This window comes from Ipomoea nil, unplaced genomic scaffold (genome assembly GCF_001879475.1).
Source record: "Ipomoea nil cultivar Tokyo-kokei standard unplaced genomic scaffold, Asagao_1.1 scaffold2246, whole genome shotgun sequence".
In the NCBI taxonomy this organism is placed as follows: Eukaryota; Viridiplantae; Streptophyta; class Magnoliopsida; order Solanales; family Convolvulaceae; genus Ipomoea; species Ipomoea nil.
In genome coordinates, this window is record NW_017618674.1 from 1 (window position 1) to 12,653 (window position 12,653).

General features: G+C 33.7%; 13 non-coding genes across 13 annotated transcripts; all 13 read left to right on the forward strand.

Annotated features, from left to right (window-relative positions):
• The first annotated feature begins 1,475 nt into the window (after nt 1–1,475).
• Nucleotides 1,476–1,548, forward strand: TRNAA-AGC. Its single transcript has one exon. It is a non-coding gene; the product is annotated as a tRNA-Ala (tRNA).
• Nucleotides 1,549–2,664: 1,116 nt separating this feature from the next.
• On the forward strand, nt 2,665–2,736 carry TRNAA-AGC. Its single transcript has one exon. It is a non-coding gene; the product is annotated as a tRNA-Ala (tRNA).
• A 477-nt stretch (nt 2,737–3,213) lies between these two features.
• On the forward strand, nt 3,214–3,286 carry TRNAA-AGC. The gene has a single exon. It is a non-coding gene; the product is annotated as a tRNA-Ala (tRNA).
• Nucleotides 3,287–4,402: 1,116 nt separating this feature from the next.
• On the forward strand, nt 4,403–4,475 carry TRNAA-AGC. Its single transcript has one exon. It is a non-coding gene; the product is annotated as a tRNA-Ala (tRNA).
• Nucleotides 4,476–4,953: 478 nt separating this feature from the next.
• On the forward strand, nt 4,954–5,027 carry TRNAA-AGC. Its single transcript has one exon. It is a non-coding gene; the product is annotated as a tRNA-Ala (tRNA).
• A 1,745-nt stretch (nt 5,028–6,772) lies between these two features.
• Nucleotides 6,773–6,845, forward strand: TRNAA-AGC. Its single transcript has one exon. It is a non-coding gene; the product is annotated as a tRNA-Ala (tRNA).
• A 475-nt stretch (nt 6,846–7,320) lies between these two features.
• Nucleotides 7,321–7,393, forward strand: TRNAA-AGC. The gene has a single exon. It is a non-coding gene; the product is annotated as a tRNA-Ala (tRNA).
• A 1,133-nt stretch (nt 7,394–8,526) lies between these two features.
• TRNAA-AGC lies at nt 8,527–8,599 on the forward strand. The gene has a single exon. It is a non-coding gene; the product is annotated as a tRNA-Ala (tRNA).
• Nucleotides 8,600–9,118: 519 nt separating this feature from the next.
• TRNAA-AGC lies at nt 9,119–9,191 on the forward strand. The gene has a single exon. It is a non-coding gene; the product is annotated as a tRNA-Ala (tRNA).
• A 470-nt stretch (nt 9,192–9,661) lies between these two features.
• Nucleotides 9,662–9,734, forward strand: TRNAA-AGC. Its single transcript has one exon. It is a non-coding gene; the product is annotated as a tRNA-Ala (tRNA).
• A 1,099-nt stretch (nt 9,735–10,833) lies between these two features.
• TRNAA-AGC lies at nt 10,834–10,906 on the forward strand. The gene has a single exon. It is a non-coding gene; the product is annotated as a tRNA-Ala (tRNA).
• A 943-nt stretch (nt 10,907–11,849) lies between these two features.
• On the forward strand, nt 11,850–11,922 carry TRNAA-AGC. Its single transcript has one exon. It is a non-coding gene; the product is annotated as a tRNA-Ala (tRNA).
• A 476-nt stretch (nt 11,923–12,398) lies between these two features.
• Nucleotides 12,399–12,471, forward strand: TRNAA-AGC. Its single transcript has one exon. It is a non-coding gene; the product is annotated as a tRNA-Ala (tRNA).
• The last annotated feature ends 182 nt before the right edge of the window (nt 12,472–12,653 follow it).

A 12,653-nucleotide genomic window follows, 5' to 3' on the forward strand; every position in this document is an offset into this window, starting at 1 on the left:
CTCCTCATCGTCTTCATGGACTAGATATATGACCCTTTTATATATGTTAATAGTATATATATTTAGAGTTTTTATATGATTTGCATCCTACCACTCAGACTATGAATTTAAAGCAAAATTTTAAACTCATCGAATAACTACTATAATTATAATACAATCAACAGTATCCTATTAACTTAGAATTAAATATGTGTAGAAATGCATTTCTAGATCACATAGTATAAATCTAGATAACATATAAAACCTTCGTCATTTTACAACCAGTCTAATTCGAAAAATTCACAATGAAATTTGGGATGTAGCTCAGATGGTAGAGCGCTCGCTTAGCATGCGAGAGGTACGGGATCGATACCCCGCATCTCCACTTCGAAAGCCTTGTAAGTGCAAGCATAGAACACAACACCCAACCTAATCAAATGTGTAATGAAACAATCAAGACCACGAACACCAGAAGTTGAAGGCTTTCTTGGCTAGATATATAGACCCTATATATTAAGTTTTTATATGATTTGAATCCTACCACTCAAACTATGAATTTAAAGCAAAACTTTAAACACATCAAATAACCACCTAATCAAATGTGTAATGAAAACAATCAAGACCACGAACACCAGAAGTTGAAGCTTTCTTGCTAGATATATGACCCTATATAATAAGTTTTTATATGATTTGCATCCTACCACTCAACTATGAATTTAAAGCAAAACTTTAAACACATCAAATAACCACTATAATTATAATACAATCAACAGTATCCTATTAACTTAGAATTATTATGGCTAGAAATGCCTTTCTTGATCAATAGTATAAATCTAGATAACATATAAAACTTCGACATTTATAAACGAGTCAAATTCGAAAAATTCACAATGAAAATGAGGGATGTAGCTCAGATGGTAGAGCGCTCGCTTGCATGCGAGAGGTAAGGGAATCGATACCCCGCATCTCCACTTTGAATAGAACAACTAACGCAATAACAATAAATCATAAGCGCCGATGTACTTTAAAAATGTGCAATTAAACGCAATCCCATGAGAAGTGTCAATAGCCATAAAATCTTAAAACATTCAACCCCCGTTAGCCAGCCCAAATAATGGCACCACCCCTATCAGCCCTAATTCTTAAAATCAAGCACTAGAGAATTTGAAGGTTTTTTTTCTTTTTTGTTTTTCTTTTTATTCATCCTCCTCATCGTCTTCATGGACTAGATATATGACCCTTTTATATATGTTAATAGTATATATATTTAGAGTTTTTATATGATTTGCATCCTACCACTCAGACTATGAATTTAAAGCAAAATTTTAAACTCATCGAATAACTACTATAATTATAATACAATCAACAGTATCCTATTAACTTAGAATTAATATGTGTAGAAATGCATTTCTAGATCACATAGTATAAATCTAGATAACATATAAAACCTTCGTCATTTTACAACCAGTCTAATTCGAAAAATTCACAATGAAAATTGGGATGTAGCTCAGATGGTAGAGCGCTCGCTTAGCATGCGAGAGGTACAGGGATCGATACCCCGCATCTCCACTTCGAAAGCCTTGTAAGTGCAAGCATAGAACACAACACCCAACCTAATCAAATGTGTAATGAAAACAATCAAGACCACGAACACCAGAAGTTGAAGGCTTTCTTGGCTAGATATATAGACCCTATATATTAAGTTTTTATATGATTTGAATCCTACCACTCAAACTATGAATTTAAAGCAAAACTTTAAACACATCAAATAACCACCTAATCAAATGTGTAATGAAAACAATCAAGACCACGAACACCAGAAGTTGAAGGCTTTCTTGGGCTAGATATATGACCCTATATAATAAGTTTTTATATGATTTGCATCCTACCACTCAAACTATGAATTTAAAGCAAAACTTTAAACACATCAAATAACCACTATAATTATAATACAATCAACAGTATCCTATTAACTTAGAATTATTATGGCTAGAAATGCCTTTCTTGATCACATAGTATAAATCTAGATAACATATAAAACTTCGACATTTTATAACTAGTCAAATTCGAAAAATTCACAATGAAAATGAGGATGTAGCTTAGATGGTAGAGCGCTCGCTTTGCATGCGAGAGGTAAGGGAATCGATACCCCGCATCTCCACTTTGAATAGAACAACTAACGCAATAACAATAAATCATAAGCGCCGATGTACTTTAAAAATGTGCAATTAAACGCAATCCCATGAGAAGTGTCAATAGCCATAAATCTTAAAACATTCAACCCCGTTAGCCAGCCCAAATAATGGCACCACCCCTATCAGCCCTAATTCTTAAAATCAAGCACTAGAGAATTTGAAGGTTTTTTTTCTTTTTTGTTTTTTCTTTTTATTCATCCTCCTCATCGTCTTCATGGACTAGATATATGACCCTTTTATATATGTTAATAGTATATATATTTAGAGTTTTTATATGATTTGCATCCTACCACTCAGACTATGAATTTAAAGCAAAATATTAAACTCATCGAATTACTACTGTAATTATAATACAATCAACAGTATCCTATCAACTTAGAATTAATATGGGAAGAAATGCATTTCTTGATCACATAGTATAAATCTAGATAACATATAAAACCTTCGTCATTTTACAACCAGTCTAATTCGAAAAATTCACAATGAAAATGGGGATGTAGCTCAGATGGTAGAGCGCTCGCTTAGCATGCGAGAGGTACGGGATCGATACCCCGCATCTCCACTTTGAATAGAACAACTAACGCAATAACAATAAATCATAGGCGCCGATGAACTTTAAAAATGTGCAATTAAACGCAATCCCATGAGAAGTGTCTAGCCAGCCCAAATAATGGCACCACCCCTATCAGCCCTAATTCTTAAAATCAAGCACTAGAGAAGTTGAAGGTTTTTTTTCTTTTTATTCATCCTCCTCATCGTCTTCACGGACTAGATATATGACCCTTTTATATATGTTAATAGTATATATATTTAGAGTTTTTATATGATTTGCATCCTACCACTCAGACTATGAATTTAAAGCAAAATTTTAAACTCATCGAATAACTACTATAATTATAATACAATCAACAGTATCCTATTAACTTAGAATTAATATGTGTAGAAATGCATTTCTAGATCACATAGTATAAATCTAGATAACATATAAAACCTTCGTCATTTTACAACCAGTCTAATTCGAAAAATTCACAATGAAAATTGGGATGTAGCTCAGATGGTAGAGCGCTCGCTTAGCATGCGAGAGGTACAGGGATCGATACCCCGCATCTCCACTTCGAAAGCCTTGTAAGTGCAAGCATAGAACACAACACCCAACCTAATCAAATGTGTAATGAAAACAATCAAGACCACGAACACCAGAAGTTGAAGGCTTTCTTGGGCTAGATATATAGACCCTATATATTAAGTTTTTATATGATTTGAATCCTACCACTCAAACTATGAATTTAAAGCAAAACTTTAAACACATCAAATAACCACCTAATCAAATGTGTAATGAAAACAATCAAGACCACGAACACCAGAAGTTGAAGGCTTTCTTGGGCTAGATATATGACCCTATATAATAAGTTTTTATATGATTTGCATCCTACCACTCAAACTATGAATTTAAAGCAAAACTTTAAACACATCAAATAACCACTATAATTATAATACAATCAACAGTATCCTATTAACTTAGAATTATTATGGCTAGAAATGCCTTTCTTGATCACATAGTATAAATCTAGATAACATATAAAACTTCGACATTTTATAACTAGTCAAATTCGAAAAATTCACAATGAAAATGAGGATGTAGCTTAGATGGTAGAGCGCTCGCTTTGCATGCGAGAGGTAAGGGAATCGATACCCCGCATCTCCACTTTGAATAGAACAACTAACGCAATAACAATAAATCATAAGCGCCGATGTACTTTAAAAATGTGCAATTAAACGCAATCCCATGAGAAGTGTCAATAGCCATAAATCTTAAAACATTCAACCCCGTTAGCCAGCCCAAATAATGGCACCACCCCTATCAGCCCTAATTCTTAAAATCAAGCACTAGAGAATTTGAAGGTTTTTTTTCTTTTTTGTTTTTCTTTTTATTCATCCTCCTCATCGTCTTCATGGACTAGATATATGACCCTTTTATATATGTTAATAGTATATATATTTAGAGTTTTTATATGATTTGCATCCTACCACTCAGACTATGAATTTAAAGCAAAATATTAAACTCATCGAATTACTACTGTAATTATAATACAATCAACAGTATCCTATCAACTTAGAATTAATATGGGAAGAAATGCATTTCTTGATCACATAGTATAAATCTAGATAACATATAAAACCTTCGTCATTTTACAACCAGTCTAATTCGAAAAATTCACAATGAAAATGGGGATGTAGCTCAGATGGTAGAGCGCTCGCTTAGCATGCGAGAGGTACGGGGATCGATACCCCGCATCTCCACTTTGAATAGAACAACTAACGCAATAACAATAAATCATAGGCGCCGATGAACTTTAAAAATGTGCAATTAAACGCAATCCCATGAGAAGTGTCTAGCCAGCCCAAATAATGGCACCACCCCTATCAGCCCTAATTCTTAAAATCAAGCACTAGAGAAGTTGAAGGTTTTTTTTCTTTTTATTCATCCTCCTCATCGTCTTCACGGACTAGATATATGACCCTTTTATATATGTTAATAGTATATATATTTAGAGTTTTTATATGATTTGCATCCTACCACTCAGACTATGAATTTAAAGCAAAATTTTAAACTCATCGAATAACTACTATAATTATAATACAATCAACAGTATCCTATTAACTTAGAATTAATATGTGTAGAAATGCCATTTCTTGATCACATAGTATAAATCTAGATAACATATAAAACCTTCATCATTTTACAACCAGTCTAATTCGAAAAATTCACAATGAAAATGGGGATGTAGCTCAGATGGTAGAGCGCTCGCTTAGCATGCGAGAGGTATGGGGATCGATACCCCCGCATCTCCACTTTGAATAGAACAACTAACACAATAACAATAAATCATAGGCGCCGATGAACTTTAAAATGTGCAATTAAACGCAATCCCATGAGAAGTGTCTAGCCAGCCCAAATAATGGCACCACCCCTATCAGCCCTAATTCGTAACTTTAAAAATGTGCAATTAACGCAATCCCATGAGAAGTGTCTAGCCAGCCCAAATAATGGCACCACCCCCTATCAGCCCTAAATTCGTAAAATCAAGCACTAGAAGTTGAAGGTTTCTTTTCTTTTATTCATCCTCCTCATCGTCTTCATGGACTAGATATATGACCCTTTTATATATGTTAATAGTATATATATTTAGAGTTTTATATGATTTGCATCCTACCACTCAGACTATGAATTTGAAGCAAAAATTTTAAACTCATCGAATAACTACTATAATTATAATACAATCAATAGTATCCTATTAACTTAGAATTAATATGTGTAGAAATGCATTTCTTGATCACATAGTATAAATCTAGATAACATATAAAACTTCGTCATTTTACAACCAGTCTAATTCGAAAAATTCACAATGAAAATTGGGATGTAGCTCAGATGGTAGAGCGCTCGCTTAGCATGCGAGAGGTACAGGGATCGATAACCCGCATCTCCACTTCGAAAGCCTTTGTAAGTGCAAGCATAGAACACAACACCCAACCTAATCAAATGTGTAATGAAAACAATCAAGACACGAACACCAGAAGTTGAAGGCTTTCTTGGGCTAGATATATAGACCCTATATATTAAGTTTTTATATGATTTGAATCCTACCACTCAAACTATGAATTTAAAAGCCAAAACTTTAAACACATCAAATAACCACCTAATCAAATGTGTAATGAAAACAATCAGACCACGAACACCAGAAGTTGAAGGCTTTCTTGGGCTAGATATATGACCCTATATAATAAGTTTTTATATGATTGCATCCTACCACTCAAACTATGAATTTAAAGCAAAACTTTAAACACATCAAATAACCACTATAATTATAATACAATCAACAGTATCCTAATTAACTTAGAATTATTATGGCTAGAAATGCCTTTCTTGATCACATAGTATAAATCTAGATAACATATAAAACTTCGACATTTATAACTAGTTAAATTCGAAAATTCACAATGAAAATGGGGATGTAGCTCAGATGTAGAGCGCTCGCTTAGCATCGAGAGGTATGGGATCGATACCCCCGCATCTCCACTTTGAATAGAACAACTAACGCAATAACAATAAATCATAAGCGCCGATGTACTTTAAAAATGTGCAATTAAACGCAATCCCATGAGAAGTGTCAATAGCCATAAATCTTAAAAACATTCAACCCCGTTAGCCAGCCCAAATAATGGCACCACCCCTATCAGCCCTAATTCTTAAAATCAAGCACTAGAGAATTTGAAGGTTTTTTTTCTTTTTTTTTTCTTTTATTCATCCTCCTCATCGTCTTCATGGACTAGATATATGACCCTTTTATATATGTTAATAGTATATATATTTAGAGTTTTATATGATTTGCATCCTACCACTCAGACTATGAATTTAAAGCAAAATATTAAACTCATCGAATTACTACTGTAATTATAATACAATCAACAGTATCCTATCAACTTAGAATTAATATGGGAAGAAATGCATTTCTTGATCACATAGTATAAATCTAGATAACATATAAAACCTTCGTCATTTTACAACCAGTCTAATTCGAAAAATTCACAATGAAAATGGGGATGTAGCTCAGATGGTAGAGCGCTCGCTTAGCATGCGAGAGGTACGGGGATCGATACCCCGCATCTCCACTTTGAATAGAACAACTAACGCAATAACAATAAATCATAGGCGCCGATGAACTTTAAAAATGTGCAATTAAACGCAATCCCATGAGAAGTGTCTAGCCAGCCCAAATAATGGCACCACCCCTATCAGCCCTAATTCTTAAAATCAAGCACTAGAGAAGTTGAAGGTTTTTTTTCTTTTTATTCATCCTCCTCATCGTCTTCACGGACTAGATATATGACCCTTTTATATATGTTAATAGTATATATATTTAGAGTTTTTATATGATTTGCATCCTACCACTCAGACTATGAATTTAAAGCAAAATTTTAAACTCATCGAATAACTACTATAATTATAATACAATCAACAGTATCCTATTAACTTAGAATTAATATGTGTAGAAATGCATTTCTTGATCACATAGTATAAATCTAGATAACATATAAAACTTCATCATTTTACAACCAGTCTAATTCGAAAAATTCACAATGAAAATGGGATGTAGCTCAGATGGTAGAGCGCTCGCTTAGCATGCGAGAGGTATGGGGATCGATACCCCGCATCTCCACTTTGAATAGAACAACTAACGCAATAACAATAAATCATAGGCGCCGATGAACTTTAAAAATGTGCAATTAAACGCAATCCCATGAGAAGTGTCTAGCCAGCCAAATATGCACCACCCTATCAGCCCTAATTCGTAACTTTAAAATGTGCAATTAAACGCAATCCATGAGAAGTGTCTAGCCAGCCCAAATAATGCACCACCCCTATCAGCCCTAATTCGTAAAATCAAGCACTAGAAGTTGAAGGTTTTCTTTTCTTTTTATTCATCCTCCTCATCGTCTTCATGACTAGATATATGACCCTTTTATATATGTTAATAGTATATATATTTAGAGTTTTTATATGATTGCATCCTACCACTCAGACTATGAATTTAAAGCAAATTTTAAACTCATCGAATAACTACTATAATTATAATACAATCAAAGTATCCTATTAACTTAGAATTAATATGTGTAGAAATGATTTCTGATCACATAGTATAAATCTAGATAACATATAAAACCTTCGTCATTTTACAACCAGTCTAATTCGAAATTCACAATGAAAATGGGATGTAGCTCAGATGGTAGAGCGCTCGCTTAGCATGCGAGAGGTACGGGATCGATACCCCCATCTCCACTTCGAAAGCCTTGTAAGTGCAAGCATAGAACACAACACCAACCTAATCAAATGTGTAATGAAAACAATCAAGACACGAACACCAGAAGTTGAAGGCTTTCTTGGCTAGATATATAGACCCTATATATTAAGTTTTTATATGATTTGAATCCTACACTCAAACTATGAATTTAAAGCAAAACTTTAAACACATCAAATAACCACCTAATCAAATGTGTAATGAAAACAATCAAGACCACGAACACCAGAAGTTGAAGGCTTTCTTGGCTAGATATATGACCCTATATATAAGTTTTTATATGATTTGCATCCTACCACTCAAACTATGAATTTAAAGCAAAACTTTAAACACATCAAATAACCACTATAATTATAATACAATCAACAGTATCCTATTAACTTAGAATTATTATGGCTAGAAATGCTTTCTTGATCACATAGTATAAATCTAGATAACATATAAAACTTCGACATTTTATAACTAGTCAAATTCGAAAAATTCACAATGAAAATGGGGATGTAGCTCAGATGGTAGAGCGCTCGCTTAGCATGCGAGAGGTATGGGAATCGATACCCCGCATCTCCACTTTGAATAGAACAACTAACGCAATAACAATAAATCATAAGCGCCGATGTACTTTAAAAATGTGCAATTAAACGCAATCCCATGAGAAGTGTCAATAGCCATAAATCTTAAAACATTCAACCCCGTTAGCCAGCCCAAATAATGGCACCACCCCTATCAGCCCTAATTCTTAAAATCAAGCACTAGAGAATTTGAAGGTTTTTTTTCTTTTTTGTTTTTCTTTTTATTCATCCTCCTCATCGTCTTCATGGACTAGATATATGACCCTTTTATATATGTTAGTATATATATTTAGAGTTTTTATATGATTTGCATCCTACCACTCAGACTATGAATTTAAAGCAAAATTTAAACTCATCGAATAACTACTATAATTATAATACAATCAACAGTATCCTATTAACTTAGAATTAATATGGGAAGAAATGCATTTCTTGATCACATAGTATAAATCTAGATAACATATAAAACCTTCGTCATTTTACAACCAGTCTAATTCGAAAAATTCACAATGAAAATGGGGATGTAGCTCAGATGGTAGAGCGCTCGCTTAGCATGCGAGAGGTACGGGGATCGATACCCCGCATCTCCACTTTGAATAGAACAACTAACGCAATAACAATAAATCATAGGCGCCGATGAACTTTAAAAATGTGCAATTAAACGCAATCCCATGAGAAGTGTCTAGCCAGCCCAAATAATGGCACCACCCCTATCAGCCCTAATTCTTAAATCAAGCACTAGAAGTTGAAGGTTTTTTTCTTTTATTCATCCTCCTCATCGTCTTCACGGACTAGATTATATGACCTTTTATATATGTTAATAGTATATATATTTAGAGTTTTTATATGATTTGCATCCTACCACTCAGACTATGAATTTAAAGCAAAATTTTAAACTCATCGAATAACTACTATAATTATAATACAATCAACAGTATCCTATTAACTTAGAATTAATATGTGTAGAAATGCATTTCTTGATCACATAGTATAAATCTAGATAACATATAAAACCTTCGCATTTTACAACCAGTCTAATTCGAAAAATTCACAATGAAAATGGGATGTAGCTCAGATGGTAGAGCGCTCGCTTAGCATGCGAGAGGTATGGGGATCGATACCCCGCATCTCCACTTTGAATAGAACAACTAACGCAATAACAATAAATCATAAGCGCCGATGTACTTTAAAAATGTGCAATTAAACGCAATCCCATGAGAAGTGTCAATAGCCATAAATCTTAAAACATTCAACCCCGTTAGCCAGCCCAAATAATGGCACCACCCTATCAGCCCTAATTCTTAAAATCAAGCACTAGAGAATTTGAAGGTTTTTTTTCTTTTCTTTTTATTCATCCTCCTCATCGTCTTCATGGACTAGATATATGACCCTTTTATATATGTTAATAGTATATATATTTAGAGTTTTTATATGATTTGCATCCTACCACTCAGACTATGAATTTAAAGCAAATTTTAAACTCATCGAATAACTACTATAATTATAATACAATCAACAGTATCCTATTAACTTAGAATTAATATGGGTAGAAATGCATTTCTTGATCACATAGTATAAATCTAGATAACATATAAAACCTTCGTCATTTTACAACCAGTCTAATTCGAAAAATTCACAATGAAAATGGGGATGTAGCTCAGATGGTAGAGCGCTCGCTTCGCATGCGAGTGGTACGGGAATTGATACCCCGCATCTCCACTTTGATAGACAACTAACGCAATAACAATAAATCATAGGCGCCGATGTACTTTAAAAATGTGCAATTAAACGCAATCCCATGAGAAGTGTCAATAGCCATAAATCTTAAAACATTCAACCCCGCCAGCCAAATAATGGCACACCCCTATCAGCCCTAATTCTTAAAATCAAGCACTAGAGAAGTTGAAGGTTTTTTTTTTTTTTTTTTTTCTTTTTATTCATCCTCCTCATCGTCTTCATGGACTAGATATATGACCCTTTTATATATGTTAATAGTATATATATTAGAGTTTTTATTTGATTTGCATCTACCACTCAGACTATGAATTTAAAGCAAAATTTAAACTCATCGAATTACTACTGTAATTATAATACACAATCAACAGTATCCTATTAACTTAGAATTAATATGGGAAGAAATGCATTTCTTGATCACATAGTATAAATCTAGATAACATATAAAACCTTCGTCATTTTACAACCAGTCTAATTCGAAAAATTCACAATGAAAATGGGGATGTAGCTCAGATGGTAGAGCGCTTGCTTAGCATGCGAGAGGTACGGGGATCGATACCCCGCATCTCCACTTTGAAAGTCTTGTAAGTGCAAGCTTTGAACACAACACCCAACCTAATCAAATGTGTAATGAAAACAATCAAGACCACGAACAATAGAAGTTGAAGGCTTTCTTGGCCTAGATATATGACCCTATATATTAAGTTTTTATATGATTTGCCTCCTACCACTCAGACTATGAATTTAAAGCAAAATTTTAAACACATCGAATAAACTATAATTATAATACAATCAACAGTATCCTATTAACTTAGAATTATTATGGGTAAATGCATTATTTGATCACATAGTATAAATCTAGATAACATATAAAACCTTCGTCATTTTACAACCAGTCTAATTCGAAAAATTCACAATGAAAATGGGGATGTAGCTCAGATGGTAGAGCGCTCGCTTCGCATGCGAGTGGTACGGGAATTGATACCCCGCATCTCCACTTTGAATAGACAACTAATGCAATAACAATAAATCATAGGCGCCGATGTACTTTAAAAATGTGCAATTAAACGCAATCCCATGAGAAGTGTCAATAGCCTAATCTTAAAAACATTCAACCCCGTTAGCCAGCCCAAATAATGGCACCACCCCTATCAGCCCTAATTCTTAAAATCAAGCACTAGAGAAGTTGAAGGTTTTTTTCTTTTTTTTTTTTTTTTATTCATCCTCCTCATCGTCATCATGGACTAGATATATGACCCTTTTATATATGTTAATAGTATATATACTTAGAGTTTTTATTTGATTTGCATTCTACCACTCAGACTATGAATTTAAAGCAAAATATTAAACTCATCGAATACTACTGTAATTATAATACAATCAACAGTATCCTATCAACTTAGAATTTAATATGGGAAGAAATGCATTTCTTGATCACATAGTATAAATCTAGATAACATATAAAACCTTCGTCATTTTACAACCAGTCTAATTCGAAAAATTCACAATGAAAATGGGATGTAGCTCAGATGGTAGAGCGCTCGCTTAGCATGCGAGAGGTACGGGGATCGATACCCCGCATCTCCACTTTGAATAGAACAACTAACGCAATAACAATAAATCATAGGCGCCGATGAACTTTAAAAATGTGCAATTAAACGCAATCCCATGAGAAGTGTCTAGCTAGCCAAATAATGGCACCACCCCTATCAGCCCTAATTCTTAAAATCAAGCACTAGAGAAGTTGAAGGTTTTTTTTCTTTTTATTCATCCTCCTCATCGTCTTCACGGACTAGATATATGACCCTTTTATATATGTTAATAGTATATATATTTAGAGTTTTTATATGATTTGCATCCTACCACTCAGACTATGAATTTAAAGCAAAATTTTAAACTCATCGAATAACTACTATAATTATAATACAATCAACAGTATCCTATTAACTTAGAATTAATATGTGTAGAAATGCATTTCTTGATCACATAGTATAAATCTAGATAACATATAAAACCTTCATCATTTTACAACCAGTCTAATTCGAAAAATTCACAATGAAAATGGGGATGTAGCTCAGATGGTAGAGCGCTCGCTTAGCATGCGAGAGGTATGGGGATCGATACCCCGCATCTCCACTTTGAATAGAACAACTAACGCAATAACAATAAATCATAGGCGCCGATGAACTTTAAAAATGTGCAATTAAACGCAATCCCATGAGAAGTGTCTAGCCAGCCCAAATAATGCACCACCCCTATCAGCCCTAATTCGTAACTTTAAAAATGTGCAATTAAACGCAATCCCATGAGAAGTGTCT